Source organism: Anser brachyrhynchus, assembly GCF_964034855.1.
Source record: "Anser brachyrhynchus genome assembly, chromosome: 5".
Taxonomy (NCBI): Eukaryota; Metazoa; Chordata; class Aves; order Anseriformes; family Anatidae; genus Anser; species Anser brachyrhynchus.
In genome coordinates, this window is record NC_137699.1 from 36028650 (window position 1) to 36050140 (window position 21491).

Consider the following 21491-nt stretch of genomic DNA (forward strand, 5'->3'; position numbering starts at 1 on the left):
GACTTGGTCAAACAGCAGCAGGGCGGACTCGTGCATCTCGCCGCCCGCCTTGTAATTAACTCTGTGGCAGCGGAGCAGCGAGGCAGCCTTGAGGACGCGGCACAAAATCCCATCTCCTCTTCAGCGGAGAAAAACTGTAGTCAGGAGCCAATCGGGGAGAGAATGAAGCATATTAGTTTCCCACTCCAATCAAAGTAGAAATCTTTTTCCCACCTTTCTTGACAAATCCCCTTATAGTTGAGAATCCAAGCCCTTGCATCTCCTAGCTGTTCCCATAGGAACCTAACAGCCACAACTGCTTCCAACCTCATCGTTCTCCAACAGCAGAAATATCTAATGAAGTCTCGGTAGCCTTGCTCCTCTGCAGCAGGAATGTTACGCGTATTTGAAGAACAGATAGAGATCACGCTCCTCATCTCTTCTACTCCTGCTCCCTGCAGAAAGGGTCGCTGACCCTGGGATAAGCCTATCTTCCTCCCTATTCCCCTCTGCTAATCGGCATCTGCCACGTTTTCTCTCCAAAAAAATCTAGAGTTGGAACAAAAACTCCATTATGAAATGCCAGCTCCAGGAAAACTCCTGCAGAGAGGCAGCAGCCAGGTGCAAGGCACTTGAGCAAACACCACCATAATCAGCTAGAGTACAAGGAAGCCACCAGACACTTTTCGGGGAAGCAGAACCTGCTGATTCTCCAAGCTCAGACAAGCAGGTTCCAGTGTCTTCCTCTCTGGCACCGCACCTTAGCAAGAGGCTCATGTGGCCAGACGCAGCAGACCGACGTGCAGCTCCTACTGCCGACACGAAAGCCGTAAGCGCAGACATCCCGGCATGACAAAGGGAACCCCGGAACAGAACGGGAAAAGGGGCTTCACTCACATTTCCCACCCAAAAGATTTCATATTAAAGATTTCAGCAAGTAAGTCAAACGTTAACTTGAACGAAGCCTGCTGGAAGGACTGAAAGTTCAACTTACTCTCTTCTTCGGGAGCGTTCAGCCCTTGTGGTTTAGGCCAGAGGCTGCAGAGCTGTATTTTCTCATGCTAGTCAAAGGGAGTGTTTTGGCATAACACCAGGTAACTTACAGCCGAATGGTTTGCAAAGCAAATCTATGTTAACATTGAGATTTTCATGTCATAAATCAGGTAATTTAAAGTGAAAAGGTTCCTGATTGCTTTAGCCACACCCTTTTCTGCATTTGCACTCAAAAGGATTTCATTTCATGGCCACAATATATAAGGGGCAGTGACACGAAATGCAACTGACCTGCAGCTACGGCAACAGGAACAATTCCTTCCCTTTCTGCTCAACGCTGTTGTTTTCCAAAAGAACATGCCTCCTTGTCTAGTGCTGCGCTCACATGAACAAAAACTAAAAAGGCCTTATTCCTTGTGAACGCATTAAAGTGGGAAGCAAGACTCCAGCTTTCGTCTTTTGCTCTCTTCTGTTCAATTAAAAACCGATCCATTACACTGCTTTCAAGTCTCTTTTTGTTTATTACAAATTAAGAGTTCACTAGAGAAATATGAGCTGAGCAACTGGAAAAGCAGAAGTTTTCATAGGATAAACACAAGAGCAGCTCAGGACATAAAGGCCCATCCTTCGCACATCATTAGTGTTTTAAAGAGTGATTAGCTCAGAGGACAGGCCAGGATATTCAGCGTTGCAGAGACTTCCACGTTCCTTTTGGCAACCCCATCCTCCCCACACACTAACCAAGCAACTCACCTCACTCAGAGAGCTGGCAGAAGCATCCCGTACACGTCCTGCAACTTGCTTCACATTAACGTGCATATTCTGAGAATACGGTGAATTTCCTTCTACCTTCTTGATGCAAGAAATACTTTTGAGAGCTCAGAGTCATTAAAGCAGCCCCAGAACAAATCTGCTGTTTCACCTCCCTGGTTGCTACAGCATCGTCTCAAAATACACAGCAATGCTAAGTTCTTATCAGGCTTTCAGTTAACACTATGCTAAAAGTTCAAGTCCCGCAAAAACTCATTTCCTCATCGTGTCCTTGATGCTGAACACTTTGTTCACCAACTCATTTCTCTGATGATGGCTATTGTCTCGAAACATCCATTTAACCTCACCCCACCACCATCTGCAGACCCAAGCGCACGCAGGAGCGCAGGCAAACAAGGAGGCGACAAGCTCTGTGGGATGAGAGCAGCGCGCAGCAGCAGGCTGAATTTCTCTGCTCTTTGCTGCTCCCAGTAGAAGGGAGATCACTATTTCTGTGGCCCCAGGAGCTGGTCAGAGTAGCTCATCACAAAATACGTGCTGCGTGTCCCAAAGAACACGGAACACAACCATCGTACCTTCAAGCTCCTAACAGACGACTCTCAAGCCGTTCCAAGGAACAAACACCCGAGGAGCCAGGAGGATCAGGGACACAAAAACGGAGGTTTCTCACACTGAAGAGCACAGTTTGCATTGTTTGTTTCCTCCGTGCAAGTCTAGCGACTCAGAAGCATGTGGGCCTGCACTACACAAATACACGTCCAGCAAATTTGCACACTCAGTTACAGGAATAGATGCCTCTTCTCCCCAAACACCCGATACCCACCTCACGGTGGATTTTCAGGCTCCCTACCCACCCCTCCCTGAACAAGCTTATGCACATCACCCTTCACTGGCACAAATTAAACATACTTGATACTTCCTGTGCTTGCGTGCAAACTCACACACTGCATACTCCAAATTCACCAACTCTGTAAATATTACCAGCAGGCTCCCATGAGGCACTTGAGATGCATGCACCACACTTACTCAGCCGCCCGTTCGCAGAGGAACAAGCATTTTCTGCAGCGTCCCACATGGCTCCCACCTCCAAAACCGCCTGTACTAATTCCTCCACCTTCATCTGAGAGAAAGTCAGACCAAGGCCTCGGGGAATTGATAGATTCTCTTCCCCACCAGCAGCGAGCTGCGGTCCTATAAAAAGCAAAGTAAACAATTAACTAGCTAGCTACATGCAGCCCACAAAGATCTTTATCTCAGACTCTTCTAAGCCTGCAGAAGGCATCCAGGACAACACCGCATTTGTGGATGTCCCAGTTTCCCGTGGAGTTAAAATTGATCACGGCCCCTGAGGCATTCAAAAGGGTTTGCTCTTAGAGATCTGGAAAAACATGTGCTACTTTTTCTTCTGTCCACAAAAATCAACAGGGATAAAAGACCGGTTTCCAAAAGCAAAGCACTGAACCAGGAATAAGCATGACATTTGGAGAGGAAAGGGCTTCTGGTGGAAGAATACCATGGTTTCCTGCAGAGAGAAATTTTAACACCACAATTATGCAAGGGCATTTTGCCCTGCACTCCAATAATGTCACTGAAGTTCGAGGAAAGCTCTGCTCTTTCCGGTTTTAGAACACGCACGTAACGTCTCAGGAAAAGCACCTCTCCCTCCCTCTGCACTTCATTATTCACGTGCCAAGTAGTTCCAGCCCCGTATTAACCTTGGAAGGAAGACTTGAAAGAAAGAGCAGCCTCTTTCTCTGCTAGAAAATAAGTGAAAATGACAAAGGTGAGGGGAAGAGCAATCCCGCAGCATGCAAATAGAGAATCTCTCATTAAAGAAATCTGTCGTTATTCTGTCCATTCTACGCAGGGAAGAGCATCCACTACAACAGGAACGTAACGCAAGTCACAAAGTGCTGCTGCTTCATCTTCTTTTAAGGAAGAAACTTACCCACCATTCAACAGAGCAAACAGGAACTTTTCCCTTTCCTCTGATGGAGGATCACGGGCACAGGTTACCCCTAAGTAGAAGCTGAGGTTGGTACCTGAACGCCCTCCTTTGGGGGAGCGGCTGTCACCAGCAGACACTGGGATACCACAGAGACGGTGCCAAACAACCGAAGCAGGCAGAGCACAGTAACAAGAAGGGCGCATTGGTTTACAAGGTTAAATCCGGCTGAGAGGTAACGCAGTCACACGGGACCTTCAAAATGGAAGGACAGATTGTCTCGGTGGGGATATTCTGGGACACACGAGACAGGCCGCTGGGCTAGAAAAACTCTTCTGTTTCCAGAGGGCCAGAGGCAGACGCTCGAGGACTGGCAGGCACGCTTTTAAAAGAGGGCTTTTGCGAGTTCAGCAGCAGATGAGCAAACAGAGCGGCCCGCTTCCTGCTGCCGAGCCATTCGGCAACGGAGACCCACACGGAGCTCATTTACTACTTCTCACATCTGGATCGCCGGAATCTGAGCTGCATTTCAACAAGGAAAGAATATAAATTTTGGCCATTCACAGGCATGCTAAGCATAAAGGGAAGTTATAAGATGGTACTAGGTTGAATTTTCAGGAAGAATGCACTTTTGACAGGTCCTGATACGCTCTACTAATGGAGTATGCAAGACAAAAGAAGACAGGATTTGCCTTATTCAGGATAATCGCAGGCTGACCGAGATACTGCGAACTCCCAAAAACGCATCTGACTTGCTCTTCTATTATGGGAGATGAAATAGTTAATTTCCCACCCGAGAAAAGAGCACAGTTCTGCAAGATCATTGAGCAGATCACCTGGGGAAAAGGCAAGCCTCCAGACTTTTGAGCTGGAATCTATGTTCCAAAAATGCATCACGGCTGTATCTACAGCTGTAAACACCAGCAAGTATTGTGCCAAATCGTTTTTATTCTTCTTCCTAAAAGACGCAGAGCTCTAAATTCCAACTATATACATAAATCTGATAGGAGACCTTTCAGGGGAGAAATGCACTTAAGAGTTTTTATCCCTACCAGCCTGCCCAATTCTGTTGTACTTACTGCAATGACACAGTAACGAGGTCCTGAATTTCCCCATTTCTTCCTATTATCCAGTTCAATTTTATTTAAGCTGGCCTAAGGGATTCACCATTTCATTTGCACATCTGTTGTTCTTCAGAAAAGACTGACTCAGTCTAGAAGCCTGCCTGGATCTGAACTCGGGATCTCCCAGGTCTGTGCCGACAATCGCTCCTCTAGGCCAACAAACCCAACGCAGACATTACACAAGACAGACACAGCAAAGGCTTAGAGCACCTACGCACTTAAGGTAGTCCTCGCACATTTCTTGACTAATGACTCCTAGGATCGACAAACGCTGGTTAAAACTATCTCGCCACAGCTCCACAAGAGGAAGAGGATCTGGCACAAACCACCCAGTACCAGCGAGTCTGCCCTTTCAGCAAGGAGCACAGTTAGGAGCGTAGCTCCTCACTAACACAACAGACTCGCTGCTTGGATGCTCCAGCAAACCTCCCCGCCTCACGTGTCACCAGGCTGCACCACGGAAGGATCCCAGCAGCAAAGGTGGGTAAGCAGGCTACCATAAGGGACCACCAGCGCTCGCCCACCCCTAACGCTGCCCATGCCCTGACAGGAGCCAGGGCCTGGCACAGGCGCCCTGAGCACGCCTGGCATCCGTCTCAGGGCCCCTTAGGGCACAAGGATGCTCCCACTCCGAGGAACACTCCGAAGATGGAAGCGCGCGCAGCAGCACAATCCTACCTCTTTTTTATGCACCTCGTTTGTGCATAAGGTTAGGGAAATGAGAGCAGCTTCAACAACTCCATAGGAGACGATGCACCTTACTGTTAGCTTGCTAGAGAAGTTACCGCTGCACCAGGTTTCTCCCTCTATTGCTGCCTGCTGAATAGCACCTTCGCCTGATGAAATGGTATGTGAAGAGCACAAGGAAAATTACAGTTTTTAAGGCTCTAGATTGTATCTTGCTCCATCCTGTTTGCAGGGAGAAATTCTTATTAAGGTCATGGATCTCACTGAGGAATCTACTTGTAGTTTTAATTCCACACACGGGGAATGCGCAAGAACCAAAAGAGGGCTGCCTATCGAGTTAACTTGACTGAACTAAAAGCCATGAATTCTCATGCAACTCCCCCAGACATTTAGAGGCAACCTGAGGGAGACCAAGAGGAGGGGCAGAAACCGCAGTGCAGGAGAAGGGAGAATTTCCAGGGGGCTGCCAGAGCCCCACCATCTGCAGGAACATGCGTCCAGTTAAAGGAGCATTCGTGCAGAAGCAGACTGACTGTACGCTTGGCGGTTAAGAGCCCACAACAAAACTCCTTGTTCGACAGGCAGTCTCTGCTTGCCACGCACATTTTTTACTCTTGCTGCAAGGAAGAGTGAAATAATCAGCAATCTTTTTTATTTCATCTTTTAATTTGACATCTTTTCAAGCAAATCCGGTCTATGAGGTAAGGAACTTTCAACCTTTTGCTGGACGGGGCAGAAGAAAGAAGGAGGATGGAAAAGAACAGAAAAGAAGAAATACACGACTGAAGAGAGAGGGCACATTTCTTCCTTGGGCTCAGTAGGAATTTAATTCAAAATCACCAACAAGGTACAGCAGCGTCATGCTCTGCATTTAAAACCAAACTGTGTATGCATTTGATATTAGGATATTCCACTTTACTGGATGTTGCTTCTCAAATATAAAAACGTCAGTTTTCACCTTCGTTGTTATCGCTCTTTAAAGCTTGCACTAGTGCTTCAAATAGTTAAGTGACTTCTTAAGCAGATCACTTCAGGGTACATTCCTGTATATGCTCAGTTCTATAACGCGCTTAGGATCCAGATGCCAGACACCATATGACAAACTCACGCACCCAAACAAGCAAGCAGGATAAGAAGAGCGCTGAGAATCTTGTACTACAGAATTACACATAGAGCAACTGCACTCGGAGGAGACAAAATACATACGGTATTACTGGAGAGCAGGCTGAGATCTAGCAAACAGGATCCTAGTTTTTACTTTTTCCAGCATACGCTTTTCTCCATTTCTTATTAAAACCAGAAAAAAATAGTTTTAATTTCTTCCTTCTTAAAAGTTCAAAGCTAGAAAGACTGTGCAGCAGGCTTTTAAAAAAAAATATACATACATATATTCTTCCTGAGATTTCTCTTCGAAAACACAAGAGCCAGCAAGCGTTAGCTTGAAGCTGAAGGAGTGTAGTTCTAACTAGAAGTATCACAACCATTCCCACCACCGTCAACATGCACCACGCGTGTTTGTTCTGGCAGACGTGCACTTAAGCTAGATTCTCATATATGTACACCGAAGAATAAAGATATCAGCACAAAGCAGCTAAAAGCTTGATTTACTCTTGAAGAATCTATTCCAGCAGGAATAACCATCCCAAAGCTATCTACTAATCTCAAGAGTCCCTTTGTCACAGTCCTGATAGCACAAAGGGCACTTTCATAATCCCCTTCCCCGCCTGAAGTCTTCCTTCGGAGAAGTAACCGGCCCCACAGCTCTCTAGAGGAGAACCAAAATAGTTTCACTCCTCTAAGCATCTCCACTGCTGTCTCTTTAAATATAACTTCCTCAAACTGCAACGCTGAATCCAGCTCAGGATGTACTTATTCATCTGCTGGATCATTGTCAGCACCAGACTCTTAGCTTTAACCATGTATTATTAACTGCTACCTAGGTGGCAGGCTGAAAAGCCAAGCGTGGTGTTTCCTTAGAGGAAAAGCAGGGTACAGGCAGACTGCCCAACATAAAAACTACGTGTTCCAGAGGAGATACAGGACTTCGCTACTCAAGGAAAGAAGTCTCAAACAACTTTCCCCTGCCAGCAGGCTGAACAGAACCCCTGCTGTTTTAATGCAAGGAAGATCATGAAATTATAGGCAGGGCCGTAAATGACTCAAAGCGCCACATTACCTAGCCGAAGCTGCGTGGGGTACCGAGCATCACGGGGCTCACGCTCATATGTTTCCTACATGTCCCCAGCTTGCTGGTCCTTCCCTGGAAGGCACCCACAAAAGCAAAAAGATTTAGATTTGCATTGCTTTAGGAAGGTTTCATAAGCCACAAAGGCTTGGAAGAAGTGCACGAATCCTGCTTGTGAATTCATACAATTTTATTGCAACTCAGAAACCAAAGTGACCTAGTTTTCATGATCTATCTCGAAATTAATTCACTGCTGGAATGAGGCTGCATATGAAACACCTCTCCGCCCGGTTTTGCTCTTGGCACTCTAAAAAGCCATGGAACATCTGCATCTTCAGCACCCTAGGATTAAAGCTTGCATCCCAAAGAAACAACCTGAACTTCCCTTGGATTACATGACAATCCACAGCTGGCATGCTCAGATCCCACAGGGAACGCCAAACTTTTGCAGAGGGAAGCAAAGACAGGCGGGGCTGAAAAAACATGCAAATTAAGTGGGTCTGTCAAAGGGTAGCTAGACAGCTTGCAAGTCTTCTTCGCCAGCCTCTGGTTAGATGCACACAGCGCTCAAGGGATGCATAAAAATCTTCTCTGTGAACAAACTGAGGTAGACATGGGACAAGGAACACAGCATCTCTGTTTCCACACGAAATTCAAAAACACATCCGCGCACTCACGTACACTCCAATTTTTCTGTTGTCATAATTATTTGCTCACAGGAATTTTGAGTTTCATAAAAATTAAAGCTGCCACGATTTAGTAGAATGCACTGAGAGACAAGTCTTTTCAACTCTTTTAAACAGTTTCTTATCTACATTCATTTTTTATCAGGCAGACCAACGAGCATTTTCATTTACCCTATTTCTCCTCTAGTTTTTACCACAACTTTGTCATCAGAGTGGCTATTTTTGACCTTTCCACTTTTCTGTGACTAGTAGGTTTCTCAGTTTTAACCATTCAGATCATGTTGTTGCGCAACTGCTCCTTCCTAGGACTTGAGAAGAGGAACTGGTAGACACAGCCGAGTGAAGTTTGCCTTTTTTGTTGCCCATTTCTGGCAATGATTGAGCCATCAGGAAGTTACAGAAATCTCAGTTTCTGATAATTCTGATTTCATTTTGCAGACAGTGATCAAAGGGATCTAGCCCGCTGCCTTACATTCAAATAGAATTCTGATCAAATCTCCTTTTACAGGCCAGCGCCATCGAGGTTGGCACAGCAGTATGTACGTACCTCAAAAGGTCAAGCCCAGAGCTTCATTCCCTTCATAACATCCTATAGAGTAAAAGTTTTCGTAAAACAACAGACATAGTAAGTCCCAAGTCTGTTATTTAACCACTGATTAAAAGTTTTTCTCTTTTCCAAAGAGTTTTGGTTACAGAGGTACTGGACTACATGCCTTACAGCATAGCAGGTGCTGTTCGTGTTTCTCTAAGGATCTTGCATTTCTCTAAGGATCTTGCCCCGTAGCCATCACAGGGCTGCACAGACACGCGTTCACTAGGCTGTAATACAGTAATACAATCAGTAGCTTGAAGAACCTAATGCAACTTTTATGCCACAGAAAGCTAACACCTAGCACAACGATAACTGGGTAACTTCATCCAGACCACGTATCCTACTCTGAAAACCTTCCAGCAGTGCCTGATAGATAACCCTTCCTCCCCAGTCACAAGCAGACCTCCTTAACGGCGTAGACACTTCCCCACTAGACACACATTTCACTGAAGCAAATGTCATAAAACCCAAAGATTAAAGAATCTGTCTCTACAGAAGCCACTTCCTACAATTTCATTATCTCCCAACCACGACTATTTTAAAGACACTCAGCCTGACCGCAAGAGCTCAGACGCTTCTTCCTGCTCAACCAGAGAACGACAGTCAGCGGGATGTGGCAACTCCTCACCAGGTAGCACAAGGTTTTATCCTCGCAGGCAGGTAATCTCCTTCCCACCTTGGCAGAGGTTATGCTTTCCTCCAGACCCATTTTTCTTTTAACGAGCTGGCTAATCCACCCAACAGAGATTTGCGGCTTTCAATACGCAACGCTTACAAGCGCTCCGGCGTCCCAGGAGCTGGATATACTATCTCTGGCAATCCCTGTGCTATTTCCCCGCTCGGAACCGGCTGCAAGCACCACGCTGCCTACACCAGGACCTGCAGACTCTGCAACCACCAGTTCTATATTCCGAGCGGCAACCGAGCCCGTCCCGACCGTACAGGCACCAGCTCCCGGAACGTGCCCAGCGTGAGTCGTGGCCGAGCAGCCTGGCAACGCCCCAGCTCTGGGGTCTCAAGGCGATGCGTGCGCCGTTTCCTTCGCGAAGCACGCGGGTCTCTGACCTTAGCCGCGGATCCCTCCGGTCAGGGCTCGCCCCCCGCCGTGGCGGACGCATGTCGCAGGAGCGCTGCCAGAGCCGGGAAACTTTTCCACGCGCCGGTCCCTGCGGAGAAGCGGTAACGGCTGACAGGGAGAAAGAACCCGCGCGCCACGCCCGCCACCGAGCCACCGCCGGTGCCCCCCCACCCCCCCCGCCCCGCGAGGCACCGGCACCTCGCCTTGACGGGCGGGGCCGGCACGGGGCCGGTACCGGGGCCTGCCCCCGGCGGGCCCCAGGGCAGCACGGGGAGGCCCCGCCGCCGGCCTCGGGGCCCGCCCGGGCTGGGAGCCGGGGGCTCGGCTCCGCCCGCGGCAGCCCCGCTCCGCTCATCCCCGCCCCGCGGGCACGGCTCCGCCGCACCTGCCGGCCGGCCCGGGCGGGACGGAACGGGGTGAGGAACCGGCCGGGGCCCGCACCTGCCGCGGGGCCTCCCGCCCGCCCCGGTGCCCGCCGGCGCAGGCCGCGGGGGGCGCCGCCGCCCGCCCTCACCTCTCTGCCGCCGCCGCCGCCGCCAGCGCCGCAGGCCCGGGGCCGCCGCCGCCGCCTCCATCCCGGGGCCTCGCGGCCCCCCGATTCTCCAACGCCGCCTCCGCCCGTGCCGGGGCCGCCCCCGCCCGTGCCGGGCCGCCCACTGCGTCAGCTTCGTAAGGGCCGCTACGCACCCAGCGGTCACCATGGCGACGGCTGGCAGGGGAGGGGGAGCGGGGAGGTCGGGGGGAGGCGGCGGCGCCCCCTGGCGGGCCCGGCCCGGCCGCGGCCTGAGGCGAGCGGGACCCGGGTGGAGCCGGGCCCGGGGGCACCGCGGCAGCCCCGGCACGGCCGTCCTCCGCCTGCCCCCCCGGGGAGGTCCCCAGCGCTGCCCCGGCCCCCCCCCCCCGCAGCCCCATCCACCGGCGGTGCCCCCCGGGCACCTCTCAGCCAAAAGCTCCCTCCCGGTGTAGCGGGACGGAGAGGGAAACGAGGCCTCTGCGAGGCTCAGAGGGGTGCCCAAGGACATCGCTTAGAGGCTTTTACTGCAAAAGAATAGGAAAGTAGCAAAAACCATCTCCGGTGGTACGAGTACAGGTCCCAGAAAACAGGCAGGTTCATCCAGCAGGGGTTAGCGGCACACACGTTTCTGTCCGTTCCTCCTCAGAGCAAGGGGAGCTCCTCAAATGGCCCACTCAGTGCACGCCGCCGTACCTGGAAAATAAAACAGCCCAACAGAACTATAGGTGGTGGAAAAACTTCCAGCAAAAGCTTTGAAGCTCCGGTATTCATTGATGCTGAGATCTTTGTATACTGCGCAGGCAAGGGAATTGCACTCATGCTCATTTTAAGTCCCTTTATCTTGCCAGACAGGTGTAAAGTGGCTCCGGTTTAGATGAAAAGCTGGTGCCAAATATAGCGTTTGGAGAAATCGTTTCACCCCGCGTTGTGGCACTTCCAAGGCCTCCTGTCAGCACGAGCCATTCCCGGCAGAGCTGAGCCAACGCGGTGGGCAGGCGCCCCTGGGAGCTCCGAAACCTGCAGCAGACAGAAGCAAGCGTCTCATGAAAGCTATACCTGACTTTTACTAATGAAAAAGCAATCAGCTGCTGTCCAAGACTTTCAATTCAAGCAGTGGTAAGGAGTATATAACAGTCCGGATGCTGCCAGTTAACCTACACAACTCATCACAGGCAATTAGCTCAGGTGTTCAGCACGAGCAGCCCCAGCCATCCGTGCCTGACTGGAGCTGCCCCTTAAGCAAGGATCTGACCACATTTACAGCCCAGCCCCAGCAGTAGAGCACATCACAGCTATTGCCAGCTCTTCATCAAAACTCCTGTGGCAGTGACACAATTTGCAAACAAATTTGGACTTTTTGTGTAATGATGTTTCCTTAACACTCCCTCGAGTGTTAAGGGAAGGACTCAACACCCCCCAGAAGTCCCCCATCTCTGCCCCTGCGCCACACAGGCATCGCCCTCTGTCCTCCTTGCGAGGGTGGGTGGAGGAGCACCGCGGGTAATGACTGCTTGCCAGAAAATCTGCCTGATTAAGATATTAATGGGAGCGCATTATAAGAGAGATGTTTGCTAAGCCTCAGAGAACCACCTCAGCCCTGCTGAACCTGATCCTCACTTACATCCTCTGTAGCAAGTACATTACCTTACAAGCTTCCCAGCCTGGGGAAAATGAAAGAGTTCGGCTTCGAGTGCCCAGGGCGATGGCACAGAAACGTACATGCATCAGTGACAAGCCCTACATCTTAGGAGAGATATGGGAGAGCAGAGTTACAACATCAAAGATAACATACATCATCTGGGTCATCATCATGGATAGCTCAGACACATGCCTATTAGGGCTCACTTACACAGGCTACTTGATTGCCTCTTCATCAGGAAATCAAATCCACCGACACAACTGCTGGTTTCTCAAGAAAACCTTTAGCAGCAACTCTGGCTTAGTAAATTGCTGCCCCTTACTCATGCTTGGACTATACCCCACTTTGTGCAGTCAAGCTCAGCTGAAAAATAACCCAGGGATAAAAGATGGCACAGAGGTGGTCTGTCACCACGCCCCTGGATCGCCAAATGACAGCCATCCAGGACAAGCAAGGAGTCCAGACCGCTGCAGCCAGCCTTGGCTGGGTGCTGGCAAGCTCTGTGACATGCCAGCAGTGCACAGGAAGGATGTGATCAGCGGAGAACCAACAGCTCTGCTGATTCGAGGGTCCTGTGGAAAGCCAGTGGGATGCTGGAGTTAAGGATCACATCATCCTAAACCTTAAAGCAAAACAAGATCCTCCACAGGAAATTTGGAAAAGTATCAAGGCTCTGAAGTGTATAAACCCAGGAGCCACCAGCTTCTAAAAATAGCTGCCTACATGGGAAGCTGTTTTATTATTATTATTATTATTCAGTTTGTTTTAGTTACCACCACCCCCAAGCACAGCACATCCAATTGAACTGCTCTTAAATCAGGCTCCTGCTTGCCTCACAGAGCCAGACAGCTCATTACTCCGTGGTAATGAACCCCTCTCGTTGGTCCCAGCCCTACCCGTTTCCCTGAACTCCTCCATAAGAGTTACTGTAATATCATAGGGGCCAGGAAAAAAAAAAAAAAAAAAAAAACACATTAACAGAAATCCTACATGGGATCTTCCGAGAGCACAGCAGCCTCCTTGACACCAGGCTTCAAACACCCAGGCGCCTTCTGCCTCCTGTTCAAGCCCTGTGAGACCCCAAACCGGGGTAAACCCCATCACCCGGCTTTGTGCCAGGCTCACCTCCACTTCCCTGCAGGTTAAAACTGCCTCGAGATCACTTTCAAGGTCAGTTTTGGGGGTCTCACCACCAGATGATTGTCCCACAGCTTCTTCCACCACACGTGCTGGGAAAGCGAGCCATCTCCAGCTGCTCTGTGGTGCCTGAGCTGCATGCAGAGAGAAGCCAGGACCCAGCCCCTGCGGAGGACCCCGGTGCTGGGTACAGTTTTGCGCAGCTAAATTCAAAGGGAAAGCCGCTAGGACAGGCAGATGAGGGATAACGTTGCCCCGGTGTTCCCCTCGGAGGAATGTCCCCCACACCTCACCTGCCATCTCTCACTCCGGGGAACGTCAATCAACCGCGTTTCCACAGGAGAGTGCCTGCAAATCAGAGAAACGCCGCACTGTTGCCAATGCCAGATACAACCAGAATTGGAGAACTTTAAAAAATGAGCCAGTAGGGTTCCCTGGCCCCCAGTTCCATCGTATCAAGTGCCTGTCTTCGCTTTCAGCACCGCCATAGCCGTGCCTCCCCAGCCTGGCAGCTCTCCTTCACCACCCAGCGTCAGCTCCTGCCTGCAATCAGCCCGAGCCATCAGCTCCTACTACCCAAGTGTTTCGAAACCAGTGCCTTCAGGCTGATTCTACCCAGTTTAGGAGAAGCTCCCCACAGACTGGCCGCCAGGTCTATCACTATCCATGACCAGAGCTCCCTGAAAACCTGCTCTGCCTCGATGGTCACAGAAACAGCCCCAGTCCCAACACACACAGCCACCACATCCCAGGAGAGATGTTGGGGTCCTGTTGGGGACAAAACCACAAACTCATTCAATGCAAGCTCTGTCTTGTCCCCATTCATGCTTTTCAGAAGGCTAGGGTTGCTCCAGCCTGGAGTAGCCCGGCATCTAGATCTGTTCCTGTCCCATGCTGTGTGCTCGAGTCCCTGAAACAAGTTCCTTCCTGCAAGCTGGGGCTCACTTCGGAGATCAGAGCTCCCCAGCCTCAGCCACTCTAACCTGGGGACAAATGTTCTGCAGATGGTGGGAGCACAAAGCCAGGCTCCTAGAGGGACACGCCAGGGTTTACAGGCCGCTCTGGAGCTGAATCCCCAAATCAGGCAGGGCAGACCGGGACCTCTTCACTCACAGCAGCATCTGCCAGGCACCTGAAGAGGCAGAGCATCACCGAGGTGCGGGGCTGCAGCCAGGTCCCAGCAGGACAAGCCGGGCAGTGCGCTGCCAGCACGCTCCCAGCTAACCCAGCAGCTCCTTGCCTCATCGCTGCTCCCCGGGTTCTGCTTTGCAGGATCCATCCATCCTGCCAGCCACCCTCCACACGGGCAGCCACAGCACCACACGCCTTCAGTGCTTTGGGTTCACTTTCGGCAGGGTAAATACACGTGTGCACACGCAGTTATTGTACCGGCCTAGACAAAAAGCCTAGAAACCGTTTTCCCCCTCCCCAGGGTTGCACTTGGTAATTCAGCACAGCCCTCGCTGCTAATGATTCCAAGCACAAACTCATCCTCCAGCTGCTTTTCTAAATCTGTGCCAGATCTAACTATGGAAGCCAAGCCTCAAAGACTTGCTATAAATCCCGCCAGCGCTTCCCCCTCCCAAGGACATTATCCAGCATTACCCAAGCTGTGACTCCTCAGCCCAGAAATTTCTCACTGGTAAATAGCCATCTCCACTGAAGAGGAACATTAAATAACGTTTCACTGGAGCTCTCCCTGCTGCTGAGGCTGGTTAGCAATGCTCAGGGCCTTTTCCTGGCCATCAGTTGCAGGTGGCCTCTCCATCAGAGAGGAGCTGGCGGGTGGTCGGAGCAGTGCTGGGGGCTGTTGATACGTTGGCCATCCGCCTCCCTCCTGGAGGAACCCCTCAATCTCAGCAAGCTTTTTTTTTTTTCTCCGCGTTGAAGCTTGCCTTGGATTATAAAGCCTCGTGGCTTTGCAGGAAAAGGAAGCAGAAATGAACCCTAGAAGCTGAGAGGGGACAAAATGCAAGCCCAGGAGCTCCTCATCCTGGGGGCCTAGCTCGAGGTGCTGTGCTTACAGTGCTGGCAGCCCAGCAGAGGACCTGGCTTCAGCACGGCGCTGCCTAATTCGGGTGCAACAAATGCCGCTTTCGTCTGCTCGACCCCCCTGAATTCCTGTGTGCTCTAATTCCTCCCCACCGCCCACCTCTCAAATGCCCTTGGCTCCATCCTCCTTGCTAAAACCTCACTCGGAAGGAGAGCTCCAGCCCAGAAATGAATCAGGATTTTTAACAGGAGCTTTAAGGGACGTGGGATGCATTCACCCCCACAAGCAGGAGAGTTGGCCTTTTCCCAGGGCCCTGCGGGACTCAGTCAGGTGGCATGAGCACAGCTTCCCTGCAGAGGAGCAGCAGCCAAGGTGCCAAACCACGGGCGCTCACCCCACGGGCTGACCAAGAACGAGCACCTTCCCTACTGCTGGTGGCTTGCAAAGCTCCTGCAACGGCAATCATCACTGCAGCAGGATAGAAAAGTTTGCAGTTCAGCTGTGTTGTGCCTGTCAGTGACAGAGAGAAGCGGCCGTAAGAGAGCACTGAGCCTGCCACATCCTCACCACGCAGCTCCTGCAGCCTCCCAGGAAGCAAGGGGCTGCGAGCACCGCTGTCGGATGTGGGCACTGCACAGAGGATGCCACTGCTCCCCAGTTGCCTCGCCTGGACATCAGTCAGATGCAATTAAAAAACAGCAGCTGGAGCCAGGGCACTTGGATAATTTCATTAGGCCAAATGCTCTCCTGTCTCTGCTAGCTTGGGAATCCGTGCTGGTTTCTGGAGGTGATCATTAGCAGGACGTAGGCAGTTGTACTGAACAGAGAGCTTTCACATCAGGGATTCCTCTCTGGCTCTGCTCCTGGCTCCTTTCCCACTGCTCACACCAGGCTGCGGGGCCTTCCCTCAGTTCTCCAGAACCTCAAAGACCTTTCTAACACACTTGGCTTCAGCCCAGCTCTGACCTGATGGAGGGGAAATCTCTGCTCGCGCCTGGAGAGTGCTCCCCAGTGAGAACCTCACCCAGAAATATCCCAGAATAATTCCCCCATGGAAAAATTCCCAATTTTCCCTTGCAGGCAGCAGCTCCCATCTGTACAGGCAGCACAGCAGCACATGAGACTCCCTCAAACACAGGTTGCTCAGCGCTTCCAGCAGCAGCAGAGGTGTCACCCCTGTGCCTCGAGTGCCCGAGATGGCCTTGGCTTTGAGGAGGGCAGCCTGCCTCTGGGGATCTCTCCTTCAGGTGGAATTTTGGGTTCGGTGGTGCACCAACAGCCTTACCCTCAACCCCAGAGGGGCAAGATGGCCCAACCAAAGCACTGCATCCAGGTGGCCTCCAGGAGCTGCCCTCACTGCCCAGAACCCATTTCTGGTGGGAGAAGAGCTGCAAATCCCCAGCCGTTCCTTCTTTGGGCACTGAACCACAGCCTGGGGAAGCAGCAGAAAGACAAAAAGCGGCGAGTGGCCAGGGTGAGGCGGCAGGGCTGTTAAGCAAATGTGGAGAATCTGCGGGGTGCCAGGTTCCCCCGCCTGCTCATGCTGTGAAGCAGAGGCAGCACGAGGACGGGGAGCCTGAGCAGGCAGCGCCAGACACCCCGATTGCTCAGCTGCACCCGGAACAGGGCAGAGGAGCTGGGGAGCTGCGATCACCCTGAGCCCCAGCTGTGTACATGCACCTTGGCTGCTGTGATTTGAGCTCTTCTGTCCTGGAAACTGCCAATTCAACACCCACATCATCTGCTAAAACAGCAGCCATCAGATTAACGCATGGCACAGCTCTGGTTCCACCTCTCCAAAGCCACTTCCCTAGAAATTAGTGTCTCATCTTTGCCCTGCGGCAGCAGCAGGCAGGCCAGGGCCCAGACGTGCTGCAGGGACACGAGCAGTGCCAGCCCCCAGTCCCTGCGCAGACCTAGAAACACGATGCAGGCTGAGGAAGCAATGTGTGGATCAGGACGAGGGAGCTGGAAAAGATCAGGCTGTAAAGAAATAGCCAGCACGCAGGCGGAGACACCAGCGCCCGCCCAGAACGTGAGCAAACGCAGAGCTGTCACAACACGAGCGGGACACGTCCCCGCGTGGGACGGCATCATGCTTCTAGGTGAGGAGCCTGTGCGACAGCGACAAACAGGAGCAGCGATCCAGAGAGCCAAACGCAGGAGAAAAGGGAGCCGAGAGAGGGTCTGACAGTCGGGATCTGCTTTAGCTACCTAATGAAGAAGAAAAGGACAAATGGTTGCTAGGGGAAATGGGACAGATGGCTGGCACGGAGAACTTGCTGACTCCTGGAGACTTCAAACTCTTTTTGGGGGGTGGCAGAGGAAAGCAGGCAAACATGCAGCGGCAAAAGCAAGAAGATGACCACTGCCTCCTTCCGCTCCGCCTCCAAGTGTCAGGGCAGATCACTGCGTAACGAGAAAGGTCAGACAAGCAGCAGGAGATGCCGGGTGCTTGCACATCAGCCCATGGAGAGCTCTGCCCCCGATAGCGCCCCATTGCCCTCCTCAGCACCGGGGGCCAGGGACACCCACACCCCCCACGCTGCGGGCACAGTGCTGCCCTGCCACAGGACAGGGCAAAGTCACCGCTCCGAGAGCGGGGATGCTGGCTCCAGAGTTCAGGCTGTCTGCAAAATGCCATCGCTCCTGGACATGCTGTCTCTGAGATGCATTCACACCTCTCCCTGACATTTAAAACCATCTGAGCCTTTTGGCTTCTGCTGCTGTCAACCCGGTGCCAGGTCTTTTCTGGCTCTAGAAGTCTCCAGCTCGATTTCCCTGCAGAGGCAGCCGTCCCAACAGGTCCCAAACCACAGCGGCAGGGCAAGGAGAAGCGGGCGAGGGCGGGAGGCTCTGCTGCCATGTCATCTGCTGGGGGTGGGAGAGGTGCCAAGAGCCTGTCAGATCCTGACGGCCATAAACAAGTCTCTGAAGGGAAGAGCTGAGAAGGAAAAAAAAAAAAAGCCTTGGCAGCAAAGGCGGCAGAGCTCAGCCTGAGACACGCACTGCCACGGCGCTGAGCAGCATCTCTGCACTGGGGTGCAGGGGTCCAACAGGCAGAGCACCAGGACTGGGGAGCCCGAATCAAGCTGCCTCCCATCCACACCACCCACGGGGCAGCACGAAACAGAGGGACCTGCAAAACACAGCAGGGTTCCAGGGGCAGCGAGCATGGCACCACAACCCAAACCACTGCCACGGGCACTTCTTGGACCAGGAACTACCCGGAAGGTCCACCAGGCGAGGCTGCTGCGGGCCAAGATGGGTTAGCAGGGAGGAGGAAGGTGAGGATGGGCGCGGGCACCAGCCCAGAGCCACTCGCCCGTCCCGTCCCGCTGCCTGTGTGGGCAGCTACATCTCGGAGCTACACTCGGAGAAGCTGCACATGTCAGCAGCTACCATATTGCGTGCCAAACTGCCACGGCTGCTGTTGAGATAAACCCACACAAACAAACAGACGCTTAGGCAAGCCAAGAAAATATATTATATCAATGCCGTTCGCATGCCACGGGCTGTCCCCGGGCTGGCTGCTCTCCAGCTTGTCCCCTCCCTGTGGTCCTGTTGGGGAGGAGAGGCCACTGGCATGTCTTATCCCTGTGCAGCAGGGCAGTGGGAGGGGGGGTGTCTGCAAATGACACAGCCCCCTCCTTGCCAGCCCCTGTTGTGCCTGGGTGACAGCAGCCTGGATTGAAGCTCAGGCATGCAGCAGCCAGTGTGCAGCCCCGTGCTGTTGGCAGAGCCTGCAGAGGGGTCACAGCTCTCCTCCAGCCTGGGCAGCCCATGTTTCCTGCTGGCTGGGGACCCATGGAGGGTCAACTCACTCCTGCTGGTCACGTCCCACGTGGCAAGCTCAGCCTGGGGCAGGCGGATGAGATGTGCTCTCCTTGCACGCCTCCACCTGCCCACTTCCACGCAGGATGCAAAGACCCCAGGGTTCAAAGCTAGCTCGTGGGACACAGCCGATGAAGACCACGGCCATGCCTGGCCTCCCCGCTGACCATCAAAACCACCCACCCTCCAGGAGAGACAACACCTCTCACTGGCAGAAAACTGCCCTAAAAGCAAGGGAGTAAGTATTTCACAAGAGCCTGGTAGAGCCCACATACAGCTGGCTGGGCGTTCAAACACACCTGGAGCCCAAGCCCAGAAAAGCTCAAGTAGTTTCTCTGAGTCCCCTCTCCTCACCCCACTTCCAAGGTACAGAGAATACACACTCAAAATAAACACAGAGGATAGGGGGGGAAGGAAGCTGTCCCACTCCATTTGCTTCCCTTTGCCCCTGCACCCAGAGCTCTTCCCACATCCACTAAGGGTGCCAGTGCCCTCCAGCCCCTCTTTGGGGGCTCAGCCCTTGGGCACGAGCTGGGGGCAGCTCCCCTCCTGCACAGGGCACTGCCACAGCAAGGGGACCCCTCAGCTGGGACAGATGCGCTCTGCCCATTTCTGGTGGCCTCAGGGCTGGGGACAAGCGGGCAGTGTGGCACGAAAGCTGGCAGCTGCCTGGAATTTGGCACAGCAGCTCCGACTGCGAGATGGCTGTCCTGCAAATGAGCCTGGCAAGAGGTTAAGAGCCTGATTTTCAAAATTAGGCTGGTGTAATTACTCACATCCTAAAAGCACCGGGCTCAGCTGCTCACGGTGACACCAATTACACACCCATGGCCACACAGTTGCAGCCTGCTGCTGCCGGCGGCTCACCCCGGCATCCTGCTACCGCAGCTGCTCACAAGGCATGGAGCACAGCGCAGCCACTGCCAGCTCCGAAGTTTCCCAGGTCCGGGCCAGCAGCAGCCAGTGCCACCAGCACAGGGACAAAGCGACACTGCAGGGAGCTGGGAGGGCTCCTGCATGGTGCTGGGCCAGCCCCGCGGGGCCGCAGGCAGCAAGTCCCCGAGCAGGGCGGCATCCTTCTGATGGAGGGACGCAGCCTGTGCACCGCAGTGATGCCGCAGCGGGGCTCAGGCCAGCCCGGGGCCACAACCTGGGGTTCAGCACATACCTGAACCTGCAGACCCAGCAAGGAGCCAGAGGCTGCCCAGCTCCGAACAAAAGAAAAGCTGCATCTGCCCTGGTCCTGCTCTTATCAGGGCAGCCCCACGCCAGCACCCCTCCTCTGCAGCCGTCAGGCTGATGCAGCACACCTGGGGTCCCACCATCCATCCCTCCTGCACGATGCCGTGCCTCCCCCTGGCGTTAGCCCCCACGTTTTTGCCCCAATCTCCTTGTAATAACAGGCCTGCCTGTCTTTCTCTCCCCCTCGGGGGCTCCCAAGCCCCCTCCTCATCCAGGCAGAGGATGATTTCCACGCCTTGGCCCCACGTAGGTGCAGCGCGGAGGCAGCGGCAGCTAATGAGGGAGCTCATTTAGCCGCTCACACCGCTGACCTAGATATGCCGCCGTGCTCTGCTCCCCCGCCTCAGCGCCTCTGTAATCCGGGGGGGGGGGGGGGGGAAGCCAGCCCCCGCCAGCCCCCTCCATCCCTGCGGGGATCCCCGCTCCCCACGGGGCTGCTCCTGCTCCCCGCAGCTCCCTGCTCCCTGCTCTGCCCCCGCTGCTGCCCCCCTCCTGGAGGGGGAAGGGGGGGCCTCCGTGCGAGGAAGGTGGGCCGGGACAGCGCAGGCAGCGGTGGAATATTCCAGCACGGCCAGCCTCACCTCCTCGTTTTCGGCTGCTGCTTTTTAAAGCCTGCTTCCCCCGGGACGAGGCAGCTAATTTAGCCAGAGGTCGGTCTCTCTGGGTCAGGGCTGAGGAAGGATGCAAATGGGGCAGCTTGCTATAAAAAGCGGCGCGCCGCTACCTTTCCGTGCAGCCAGGTATCGATTTTTCCTTGCGTATCTCCAGCCGGCGGCTACGGCGTGGCGGGGACACCTCTGCCGGCCTGGGAGCCCCCCTCCCAGAGAGCCTGCATCTATCGGGCATCTTTCGGGCTCCCAGCCCCCGAAATGGCCCCATCCCCTCCTCTCCTCCCTTGCTGCCAGCTGTGCCCGTGCTGCTCCTGCTCCTGCTCCTGCTCCCCGCGCAGGGAGCAGCGAGGAGGGCCCCGGGGGGGCAGGCGCTGTGGCAGCATCTCTGCAGCTCCCCGGGTGCCGCCGCCCCCCGGTTCCAGCCTCCCGCGGAGGAGCAGGGTCCTGCCGGGCCGGGGACGCGGAGGGTCTGGCAGAGCCC

At 53.5% G+C, this 21491-nt stretch overlaps 1 protein-coding gene across 15 annotated transcripts in view; it reads right to left on the reverse strand.

Annotated features, from left to right (window-relative positions):
• Positions 1-21115, reverse strand: part of DAGLA (diacylglycerol lipase alpha) — an 82003-nt gene extending 60888 nt beyond the window's left edge. For 2 of the 15 annotated variants that reach the window (XR_013952132.1, XR_013952133.1), the window contains exons 1-6: positions 14314-14399; positions 13624-13678; positions 13319-13495; positions 12199-12765; positions 10555-11571; positions 10028-10128 (exon numbers count right to left, since the gene is read on the reverse strand). The gene's annotated coding sequence lies outside the window, so the exon portion shown is untranslated. The other 13 variants (XM_080594964.1, XM_080594961.1, XM_080594963.1 and 10 more) reach the window with 13 other exon arrangements.
• Between the last annotated feature and the right edge of the window lie 376 nt (positions 21116-21491).